The sequence below is a fragment of the Gymnodraco acuticeps genome, unplaced genomic scaffold, assembly GCF_902827175.1.
Source record: "Gymnodraco acuticeps unplaced genomic scaffold, fGymAcu1.1, whole genome shotgun sequence".
Lineage (NCBI taxonomy): Eukaryota > Metazoa > Chordata > Actinopteri > Perciformes > Bathydraconidae > Gymnodraco > Gymnodraco acuticeps.
The window spans coordinates 1,087,841-1,100,261 of NW_022992232.1; the positions used below are offsets into that span (position 1 = coordinate 1,087,841).

The 12,421-nt window shown below is 41.0% G+C and overlaps 1 protein-coding gene across 9 annotated transcripts in view; it reads right to left on the reverse strand.

The window, feature by feature from the left end:
- Positions 1 to 12,421, reverse strand: part of LOC117539835 (RNA binding protein fox-1 homolog 3-like) — a 440,361-nt gene that overhangs the window by 315,016 nt on the left and 112,924 nt on the right. For all 9 annotated transcript variants that reach the window (XM_034206182.1, XM_034206177.1, XM_034206181.1 and 6 more), the window contains exon 3: positions 3,599 to 3,694. The gene's annotated coding sequence lies outside the window, so the exon portion shown is untranslated. The remainder of the gene's footprint in view (positions 1 to 3,598; positions 3,695 to 12,421) is intronic.

The following is a 12,421-nucleotide window of genomic DNA, read 5'->3' on the forward strand; positions in this document are numbered from 1 at the left end:
TAGGTGTTCCCGAGTAGAGGCTGGCTTGACTAGGTGTTCCCGAGTGGAGGCTGGCTTGACTAGGTGTTCCCGAGTGGAGGCTGGCTTGACTAGGTGTTCCCGAGTAGAGGCTGGCTTGACTAGGTGTTCCCGAGTGGAGGCTGGCTTGACCAGGTGTTCCCGAGTGGAGGCTGGCTTGACTAGGTGTTCCCGAGTGGAGGCTGGCTTGACTAGGTGTTCCCGAGTGGAGGCTGGCTTGACTAGGTGTTCCCGAGTGGAGGCTGGCTTGACTAGGTGTTCCCGAGTGGAGGCTGGCTTGACTAGGTGTTCCCGAGTGGAGGCTGGCTTGACTAGGTGTTCCCGAGTGGAGGCTGGCTTGACCACAGTACGGAAACGGGGAAAGTAAAAAGTGATGCACACAGCTGAGATGGGAGCTCTTGTTGGTGTTTGAGGATTGTAACTATCAACTAGGGATGCACCGAATATTCGGCCACCGAAAATTATCGGCCGAAAATGGTTAAAAAGGCCCTTTCGGCTTTCGGCCAAAAGGGTTTTAGCACCGAAAAAATATCACCGAATGTCAGAACAGGCTTACGTTGGTAACCTAACGTGTTGTTGTGATGACGTAATAAAGACGCGGCGACCATGCTCGCGGCTGGCTCACAGGGGGGGGGAACATTGACCTTTGTCATCGAGATTGCCCTGAGCCTTTAACAAATCGTATTAAATAATCTGATGACAGACTGTAAACAGAATAGCTGAAATTTTAACAAACTAAATAACTCAGTTTCCTCTAATCATTAACCCATGTTTGTATAATGTAGTTAACTCCGTGTGTTGCTGCTAGCATACATAACACCTGACGTGGAAACGTTACTCGTGGATGGGGCTACAGAGCTACTAGAGAGACAGTGGAACCCGGTACATTCCTCCGTCTGCATGCGGTGCACTTTTGCTAAATGTTTAGACAAATTGCTCGTGCTTACATGCTAAACTCTTATTGCACTTATGGTAACAAGTATTCTCCACATCGAGACGGGTAAAGTTTAACCACACCTCGGAGCGCGTTCTCTCCGCCATCTCCGCAGTGTGCTCCGCTGCATGTAGCAGCTGCGTGTGTGTAAACTGCCCCGCCCCCTCGCACACAGACGGGGGAGAGAGATCTCGTCTAATCGAAAATGCATCATAGACGAATTTGTTGTCTTTGCATATTAGAAACGAGTTGGCGACACTAAGACTGCGATATAATGTTTTTTAGCAATAATACATGACATATAAATGTACTGTATGCATTCAAAAGTGCTGAATAAATGTTTTATGGACCCATAATAGTGATTATTATTTAAGTTAAGTTTTGCCATAATCATGTCTATTTCCATAATCAGAACAACATTGGTAAAAAATGTATACATTATATATATATATATTTCTATTAATCATTTTCGGCCTTTCGGAATTCGGTTTTCGGCCAACTGTTTCCTATTTTCGGTATCGGTTTCGGCCAAGAATTTCCCATTCGGTGCACCCCTACTATCAACCAACTATCACGTTTACTGGAAACGTACCTAAAATGTAAGTTGTATGGACTTATTTTAAAATGTGATCACATGACCAATATTACTGCAGATCTGCTGTAAGCTAGCTAGATAACTTAGCCATGTCAAATATACAGACCAAACACTTACAATTATGAAAACTCTGCCAACACTGACAGTTAGATTTACATCGTAGTATTGTCCTGCGATTACTTAGCCCTCTAAAACCACTGTGTATTAAAGATCAAATGCAAAGCTTTTTGTATAATTGCCAGTACAATCGAAATCATATAGCTACAACACTATCTAAGATATTGCAGTATTAAAATCGGAGATAATATGAGTCTGGCAATGCGCAATATTAATTTTGTTCAACCCCCAACACCAAGTCCGACGATTTATTTTCTCCGCCGCTCCTCCGCAAGATGGCGGCGCGTGACGTCAGATGTGCCAAACATATTTCCACCTGGCTTATCAATCACAGCGGCTTCCGCCGATAGTACAACTAGTTTCGTCTATCATGTCTGATTCTGAGTAGACTATAGACTAAAAGCTTTAGGAATCCAAACTATAACATATAATAAGTACCCTGTATCAAGATTGATGCAAAACAAGTGAAATTTGACATTTTTAGAGAGGTTTAGAAAAATAAATTCCAGGCGGACTCACCTCACAAGGACGAGGTGGATGGGAATTTGTCCAATGCCTAACATATTTCCACCCGGCTTATCATGTCTGATTCTGAGTCGGAGGCCACCCAATATCTGGAGTATGTTGTCGACATCCAACCCTATCTCTACGAGCCTCTGATGTCGAAGAGGAAATACGAGGAAACGTCACCTGATATCACCGATGAAAGTGCTGATGGTGATGATTCAAGTTCGCCATCTGAGGAAGAGGCCGAGGGTGCTGAGAATTGGTGTAGATGTGGAAACTGCCAGACCATGCCTACAAGCCGAGAAAACAAGTGCTGCCACAACTACGGTTCCCTTATTACTTATCCTAGCTCCACATCCAACACATTGTTTATGATCGTAAAGACACATAATCTAACGGTGCCCACCTCTATAAGCAATACAACTTAATAAAACTGCAATTCCGTTATCTGCGTTATCTGCTGTGCTCCGTGCGCTTTGAAATCTAATCAAAAGTTGTTTACCTCAATTCTTTGTCGTTTCTGCATCGCCCGGCTCTTTCGTTCTTTCAGTGGTTTCTTGTGCTGAAATATGGAGGGGACGGCTCCGGGTTTCAGCCTCCGACATACTATTAATGCTTCTGCACCAACAGACTTGATGATAGCAGGATCAACCTCGTATGCATCACACGCGAAGTGATCAGAACACAACCTGCTCCATTTTGTCGGTTGCCAGCCAACACGATTCACTAACAAAATCCATTTTTTGCGGATGATTTGGTCTTTGGGAAATACATGAAAAACTCTCCCAGATCCCGCACCGTTCGTACAACAAAAAGCACAACAATAACCCATGTTAATTCAGTTTTCTTGTCGAAAAACTTGACCGAGACTGCCGAGTCGGGATGTTTGGTCCAGAGACTGTTTGGCATGTATGACGTCACGCGCGCGGAGGCTGCTGGGGAGGTCATGTCAGAAATTCAGACGGCTTTGGGTCAAGTTTTGTATCAATAAAAAGCTTTTTTTCGGGTGTATTATCTCGATTTAAAATTTGTTTTAAATACAGGCAGTCTTAAAAACAAAATTTCTATAAAAATGTAGCGTATTTGGAAGCTTTGCATTTGATCTTTAAGGTTAGGGGTAAGGGATATGTTGTGTTGTGTTTAAAAAAAAAAGAAATGGTACTTTGAAAGAGATCTGTAGGGTTGTATCTATCGTGAGAGTTTTATATAAAATGGCCATCTTTGTGGAATGATGTGCCTGTGACTTTGCTCTCTGCCATGTTGCTAGTTACCCAGTAATGAACATTTGTCCTACAAAGTTTGGGAAGCTGTAACCCAGAGTGAGAATCCTCTCCATTACCCCCCCCCCCCCCCTTAGGCTCACAGCTACAACATGAAAAGGTATATCATTATCCATCAGTCATGTGTGTGAGAGTGAGTCTTCCTACCTGTCAGAGGCTGGAGGAGTTTGGAAGAGGAGAAGCACTTGTTGTAGATTCTGAGAGCGAAGTCCAGTGTCAACGCCACACTGTGCCAATCACTTCCTGTAGGGAGAAGTGACAGATGGTTACTGTATGTGTCACTCCATATTGGTTATTTTACCAGGCAATATATTACTATTGCAGTCTCAGTAAAACTTTTACAACCGGTACAAGTTATATTAAAGGTGGGGTAGGTCAGTTTGAGAAACCGGCTCGAGATACACGTTTTGTTATATTCCATGGAATGCTCTCAACATCCCGATAGCAATGAATATCTGAAGTGCTTTGACAAAAAATCCATTACAAAATGTCATCTGTGGAAGCCGTGGCGCTGTAAAAAGCACGACCAATCATCTGAGCCGGCCCGGCTAAAGTAACTGGATGGCCTACCTGCCTGTCAGCCTTCCATCTGTGCACAAACTTATCCCGTGCCCTCATTGGTCATGTGCGCGTTCGTGTGTGTTGGAGGAGGGGCTCTGTAAGGAAGTGGCAGATTTTCTCCGGTTGTGTATTTTCAAATTCTAGCGCACTCGAGCTGGTTTCTCCAAAATTACCTACCCCACCTTTCAGTAGTCTCGGATCTTTCTTTCTGTTCCTCTGCATAAAAATGATAGAATTTTAGAAATGAACACAAACAAATGCAATTCCTTTATCAGGTACCACCTGTTCAACACTGCATTCAACCACTGACCACCCCCCTCCCCCCCTATTTTCTGTTCTGTTTATCTCTTTTTGTATTTCTTTGTTATCTATTTTTTTATTTTGTTTTGTTTTCTCTTGTCTTTTTTTCTCCTCTTAATTCTCTGTCAAAGCGTCTTTGAGTTTCATGAAAAGCGCTATAAAAGTCCCATGTATTATTATTATTATTACTTAATCATTGTCCCTTCAATTGACATGAGACAATGACTTAGAAGGAAACATAACAAAATGGACTGATAATGTTCAGGTTCATATTTGTATGTTGTGCCTCTACTGTCACGTTTGCACGCTGTAATGTTCAAACATGTGGTGCCTATGCTGCAGCAACTCTTTTCATCCGCTTTAGTTGAAGGTTTTAACTAAAGTTACAACAAAATAAAGGAAATAGTGCATTTGTTGGGACTATTTCCAGCAGCGGATTTAAACAAATGTGATGCTATAGTGAGTCTATGTGGCTTCAGAACGGTGTAAATGGGATTGAATGAGATCAAAGAACATTGTGTGTTCAAAGTAATGAAGGAACATGTCACTCAGTTCAACAGTGTGGCTCAGTGATGGATTTCAAACGTTTTTGACACAAATCGACCACTTGCCTAGAAAATAAATGTGGTTTATATACACAGAAAATACTTCTAAGTAGAATATGTTCATTCTTTGTTCCTTTGCATGGAATTTCACCAGACTTTACATATAATCTTTCCCAGTGGTTTAAAGTCACTTAGTTGAGACAAGTTTGAGATACTTGTACTTGAGTTTTTTCATTTGTTGCTACATTGTACTTATACTCCACAACAATTCAGAGGTAAATAGTCTACATTTACTCCACTACATATATTTAATACCTTTAGTTATTTTTCAAATTTTGATTTGAATTATACTCAACTCTTAAATCAGACTTTAGCTCCACCTGGAGTGGAGTATACAAGCTGCAGTATACAAAGTCATTCAAACTAGCTGCACCTTTACCAGCTTTGATAACACTTTAATGATCAATCATTATAAAACATATCATATATATTATTCTGAAATGGACCAATCTGCACAACGACTACTTTTGGTACTTTAAGTCTATTTTTATGGTAATACTTTTGTACTTTTACTTGAGTAACATTTTCAATGCAGGACTTTTATTTGTAACAGAGTAGTCCTACACAACTGTCTTTGGCTCTTTTCTGCTGTAACAATGTACATGTCCCCTCTGTGGGACTAATACAGGTATTCTGATTCTGGTTCTGGTACTTTTACCCAAGTACCAGATCTGAGTGCTTCTTCCACCTCTGATCGTTTCCACAAATGTCCCCTGTACATACAGTACAAGGACAACAACACGTTGCAAAAGTAGATAAGGTTTCTAATGGGATATCATATCTGCACTGTGTTCGGAGCAGATGTACTTTCATGCCACTGCTCACATTCATAAAAACGAGAGAAGAATTTCCACATCAAACAGTGTTCTAAGAAATAAGATGGTGGGGTTGAAGGTTAGCTCATAATCCATAACAGATAGTTAAGTGCGGCCACGCTGGCCTCCAACCCTTATGAAAATTGTAACAGCCTTTGGCACGAGCGCAGAATCCAACAAATCAAAACCGTGAGGCTTCCGCTCATTTGCAGTCAGGCCATGAAGGCAACATCGTGGTCAGCCGCTCGGCTCCCCTGCTGTTTTATTTGTCAGGGATTTGCATCATGGCGGCAGGAGTGTTGAATGAGAGCTGTTTTAAAAATAAACACATGTTGCCGGCACAGCGAGTGATTCAAGTAACATTAGATTATATAAATTGTCGGTAATGATGCACCGGGGACAGCATCTGTGAGCTGCAGAGGTCGGCCCTAACATTCTGCTGCACTCTCCAATAAAATGCGATTTTACAGCCTTAACATGAGCAGGTACATACAAAGAGACAAGCAGAGGTACGAGAGGGGGCAGCCCTTGTTGTAGAGGTCACACACACACACACACACACACACACACACACACACACACACACACACACACACACACACACACACACACACACACACACACACAGTGATACACAAACACTGCTGACAAGGGAACAATATGAAGCACTGTAGAATGTATGAAGAAACGGATGCAAGGGTAATTTTACTGAGCAGCACCATTAACATCCCTGCCCTTGTCTGAACTGAAGCTCAAATCAGTCACTCACACACACAGGAAATGCATGTATGCACACACACACACACACACACACACACACACACACACACACACACACACCACACACACACACACACACACACACACACACACACACACCACACACACACACACACACACACACACCAGCATTTTCTCCTCTTTTTTACCTCTTTTCGCCCTCGGAGAAGGAGAGGTCGACATTTTAACTGCAGCTCGCGAGGAGATGGCTTCCTTTCACCTTGACGGGCATATAATGAACATTTTTCATTTTGAGCTTAGCTTCACTTACAGAGTCAGTCAGCTATTTTTTCTTTGAACCTTTTTTTTCTTCCTGTTCCCTCTCTGACATTTCCCTCAGTGGTTTTGCCAGGATGATCTTCACAGTGCATGTGTGCCCCTTTTAAAGAAATAGGATACATTTCTGTTGATTTATATTTTCAATAGCGCTCATTTCCATATAGGTCCCTGTATAACACACAGGCCTACAGCGAGGCGTGAAGCACAAACAGTATGCTCATCACACCTTTCAATAAGAGCCATGTTACCATGAAATGTGTATCGTTATTTACTTATTGTTTAGCATTTTGCCACAGAAAAAGAACGCTCTGCACTTTGAAGAGATATTTGACAGATGGCTTCATGTTTCTAAATGTATATCACGGTAATGAAAAATACTGAAGCTGCGATAGTGGACGTACACACACATAAAGCTGAATAAAAACACATTAATGCAACAGAAGTAGGAAGACTGTACAGCTAGAAATGACTGCCTTGCCCAATTAAATTACTCCTTAAACCAACCCCATTGCTTCATATGTTGATATTATTTACCTACAGTAGGATTATATTGATTGATTCCAACACACGATGCATCTCATCCACTTTAACCAGAAGCACACAGACAGTGCCCCAAACCCCAACCCCCAGATTTAGAGGTGAAGATGTATGTGTCTTGTTGGTATCAAAACCTCTGGCTTTTAACATAACAAAGTGATTCAATAGAAAAAAAACAGGAAAATGAAAAAAAAAATGAATTATGGAAAGATTTGAAAAACAACAGATAATAGGCATACAAATAACAACAAGGGAGATGTTAATAAACAAAAAAGAATGTAAAACATCAAAATATAAGAGGAAAAACAACAATAAAGATTTTTAACATGAAAAAGAGACATGACATATTTAGCTTCTCAAGAAAAGAAAAAAACAATATTTATAATTGATAGAAAAAGACAAATTAATTTTCAATTCATTCAAATTAATATTCATATTTGTATAGTTTAATAACATAGGCTAATAGTTTATAATCAAATATATAGAGATGTTAATATAAAACAGTATACAATTCGTAGAGCAGCTGGCAGTGCAGTGTTTGCTTTCAGCTTAGTTTGGCTGGTATTGAAAGGAATGCATTTGGAGATCAAAATGAGTGATGCAAAAAAAGTACATTATTATTTCATACTAAACATAATTCCTTTTTTTCCAATATGTAAAAGTTTATAACTTGATGTTTGTTCTGTGATGATTTGCCAAGAGTGGTTGTCATCCTCGCATTCAAAGTGATGGATTCACTTTACTGCTGGAGAAAAAAAGGGAAGTAGAAAACTCATTGTATGCATCTTAAAATGTAAGATTAAAAAAAGGGGATGATGAATGAAAGAGCTATCAGAAGTAAGAATGATAAATTATCCTCAAACCCAAAAACTACTAACCCTGAGAAAGAGTTTAGGAGCAAAACATAAAGTGCTATCTAACCAAAAACCTCCCGTCCAAAAAACCTGATGTGTATTCAAAAGGCTAGCGAGGCATGACTACATGAGCACACACACACACACACACACACACACACACACACACACACACACACACACACACACACACACACACACACACACACACACACACACACACACACACACACACACACACACACACACACACACACACACACACACACACACACACACACACACACACACACACACACACACACACGGAGGTGGCCATATTTGCCCACACGGGAGGTTGGGGGACGGGGGCGACGGGGGCTGGCATGGTGCGTTCCAAGACAGCTGGTGAAAAGCGGGTGTGCTCTGGCTCCTAGAAGGAGCAGATTCAGGTGACATCTGTGCCTCCTGTTGCAGTGCAATACTAGAAACACTAAAAGTGAATTACAACATTAATGATAGTGCTCTGCAAGCTGTCGTTCCATATTACGCATCCATTATTCCTTGCATGGGTACTCAGAGGCATCGTGAAGGAATAAGGGCCCCGCCACCACGTCTGCGTGAAAAAAAAGCCACCGCTGTGAAAAAGGATTGTGGGTTTATAGAGCAACACCTTCCACCGCCATACCATGTCACCATGCTGCCTGGATGACTGATTCTCTCTCTTGCCGTCTCCATCCCTCACTCCATCTTTCAAGCATCAACCTTCCACCCCTGACCCCCCCCCCTCCTGCACCCCGCGCCGCCGTAGCTATTTCAGACAACGTTTGTTTGATCTTGCCGCCCTCTATAGCTGAATGAAATCAATCTGGGAGAGATGTCATGTGTGAGCAGAAATGATTGGCCGCAAGATATGTATTGGAGAACATGGGAGCAGCGTGCCCTCTGCCTCACCGCCCGCGAGGCCGGACGCACGTGCACGCACGCAAACACACAACGACGCCCTGATAGGCATCACGCCGCCGACATCTCCGAGCTGTCACCCATCCCCAGACTTCCAATAACTTCAAATACCTCCGAAAACCCGGAGAATAAAGGCACAGTCGATCACTCATAGCTCCCTTCACTTGGCTCTTCTCTTCAGGGAAATAACAGCCGAAGGAGAAAAACAAAGTCAGGATCCCTTCCTCTCCCGCGGAAAAAGCACGAGCATCCCCGGAGGACATGGGGAGAACACTTCTTTCATCATTCGGCTTAATGCATGTTAAAACAATGGGGTTCATTTAAGATGTTATGACATGAATAGCATGCAGGTCTGCACCAACAGTGTGGGAGGATCAGTGGTAATCAAAGGTGGATTTTTAGAAATGAAAAAGCCAGGTAGAAGCTGGAGAAGTGGGTGGTGGTGGTGGTGGTTTCACTAACACAGCGATAGAGCTTTTACACAGCCTACACATTTATGTAGGAGTCTGTGTGATTTGGATTGGTGCCATGCAGGATCGGATGGCGGGCGCTCCCTCCACAATGTCTCCCGAGAACATAAACAGATCGTGGGTACATGGAACCGCAGCTTGGCACACTGTGGCTGTGAGTTCTTCATTCAGGAGAGAGTGCCACAAAATGTGTCGTACTTCAAGTGTTTTACAATTACAGGCTGATTATATCAGCTGCATTAGCATATTAAAAGGAAGACTACTTGAACACACAGATAATGACTGAGTGTTAAAAATAATTTCCCCCACTCATTATCGACGACAGACACAGAGAGATCTGGGAAAGTAAATGTCGATAAATAGCCGTGAAAAACCTTTACTGTGTAAATAACAACAATTACGGGAGAAATTAGATCAGGCTGTGCTGGGGAAAAGGGAGATAATTCTAATTAAAAACGTGCAGATATCTGAGGAAGAACGCATAAAGCTGTGCATCTATTTAAAGGAGGGAATTATTATTCACTCGCGTGTGAAGTGTTGTTTACAAGGTGTCACTAAAGCAAATCTCTATTGAATTATAATGGGAGCCAGGAGTTGTGAGGCCTTGTGTTCCCGTCACAGATAAATGTATTATATTAAATGATATAATACATGCATATATTGTTTGAAGTAAACACTTTGTTTACTTTCTAGATATAATTTGTTTGTCCAAGATCTTTATTGAACTTTTGATAGCAATTGCTCTTTATTGTCTGTGCTTGATGTAATGCTAAGATAATTGATTTGGAAATTCAAAATGTAAATCTCATGTTTTTGCAGTTCAGATACCTAGATTATTTTCCCTTTTTGTTCCTCGTCAATTCATAAGATCGTGCTAATTTGCATCAAACCTTTATGGCTGTTATTATTTAATACAAATCATTTTGAGAAATATCATCATTTTATGTATCAAATTATCCCATTGTGTTAAAGGGGCCCTTTTAGATATGTGTCAGGTTCATATGCCTCTATAGCAGGAGTGTCAAACTCAAGGCCCGGGGGCCAAATCCGGCCCGCGACTTCATTTTATGTGGCCCTGCAAGAGCTTGCAAAGATTATAATAGGTTTATTATACGGTTACATACCACTTTACAGAAGCACGTTGCCCATAAACTACATGTCCCACAATGCATCTCGTTTTGTGACATGCGCACTGAAGAGACTTGCAATGATTTGCCCTGGACTTCTGCTTTCAGATGTAGTTACGAAGTTATTACCCTATTCAATAATAATCCAATTCAGAGGCAATAATGTAATATAATACATTATTTTATATAAATATATTTATATATGTATATTTATATAGTTACAACCGGCCCTTTGAGTGCAACCATAATGCTAATGTGGCCTGCGATGAAATTGAGTGTGACACCCCTGCTCTACAGTGACATGTTTACAGGCTTTAATGTTCAAAAAGCTCTTTACTTCTCTCATACTGCCTGTGCTGCAGCACCTATGTTCATCCTCTGTCTGAAACCAGAGCCCAGTCTGCTCTGATTGGTTAGCTGGCTGGCTCTGCTGTGATTGATCAACCACTTAGAGATGTCCCGCCCCTTGGTCTATCATGTAAAATGTGTTAGCCAATAGAAGTGCAAATGTTACATAGTGATAGCTCCCTCTGGAGAGAAAACCTATATAGCACACACTACATGGAAGTGAAAACCCCAAAAGCATAATAGGGCCTATTTTATTTTCAATAATATAAAACAGAGATGAAAGATGAAAGGAGGAAGTGGGACTGAAAATATATGCTGATTAAGAAAATGTTTGACCATTTACTGTCAGTCATGTAATCGACTAATTGTTTCAGTGCTCACATTGTTAATTGGCGATGTAGCGGGAGTGACCCACATTGTAATTATAATGTAGGACATCATAATCCACTTTTTAAGAGCTTTGAAGTGTTTTGAATGAAATGAGGCCGGCTTCACACGTGTGACGGCACATTTTGTCCTCAACTTATTCCTGCTTTGCACTTTACTGTCTTTCACCTCGTTTCTTTTCACATTTTGCCTGTTCCTACTGTACCATTGTAGCACTAAAGGAATGCAATTGTGTTCTCAATAGCTCCGAAATAACTTCAAACTTGAACAATGTGATGTGATAAATAATGTACAAAATCATGGCTTCAAATTCTAGATTTTAATTCAGTTGAGATGGAAATTCCAAGACAAGTTTTTTCTTTTGAATTCATAAGATGAATGGTTATTTTTCTCAATCATGGATGATTACAATTGAACAATGTTATTTTTGGATTAGCATTCACCATTACATTATTGTGGTAAACACACAGTATATCAGTTAAATATAGCCATGTATGTAGCACATGTTCATGCTTTTAAATAAGAACAGTTTAATTAAATGGAATTGACAATTGAAAGGCCCAGTCAGTATTTTAAAGTATGTAAAGTCATTTATGGGTTATCTTTAGTGGTGCACGATAATTATCGGCCTGATAGTTATCGGTCCGATATTAGGAATTATGACGTCATCCCGATAAACCCGATAAAAGTATTAATAGCCCCGATAATATACAATATATTTTTTGGGTAAAAAAAAAGAAAAAAATACTGCGGTGTGGGTGGATTGGGATGAGGGGCGCTTGTTTTTCACTCGGCTCCTCCCGTTTTGCCAGTACTGTGGTATTAGTGGTTTAGGAAGAGGGGAGTTTTTCACAAATCCAGTGCTCCCTAACCTTACCACCAGGTGTGTAAAAACTACAGGTACATTTAATATATATATATATATTATATTATTATCGGTTATCGGTTATCGGTATCGGTATCGG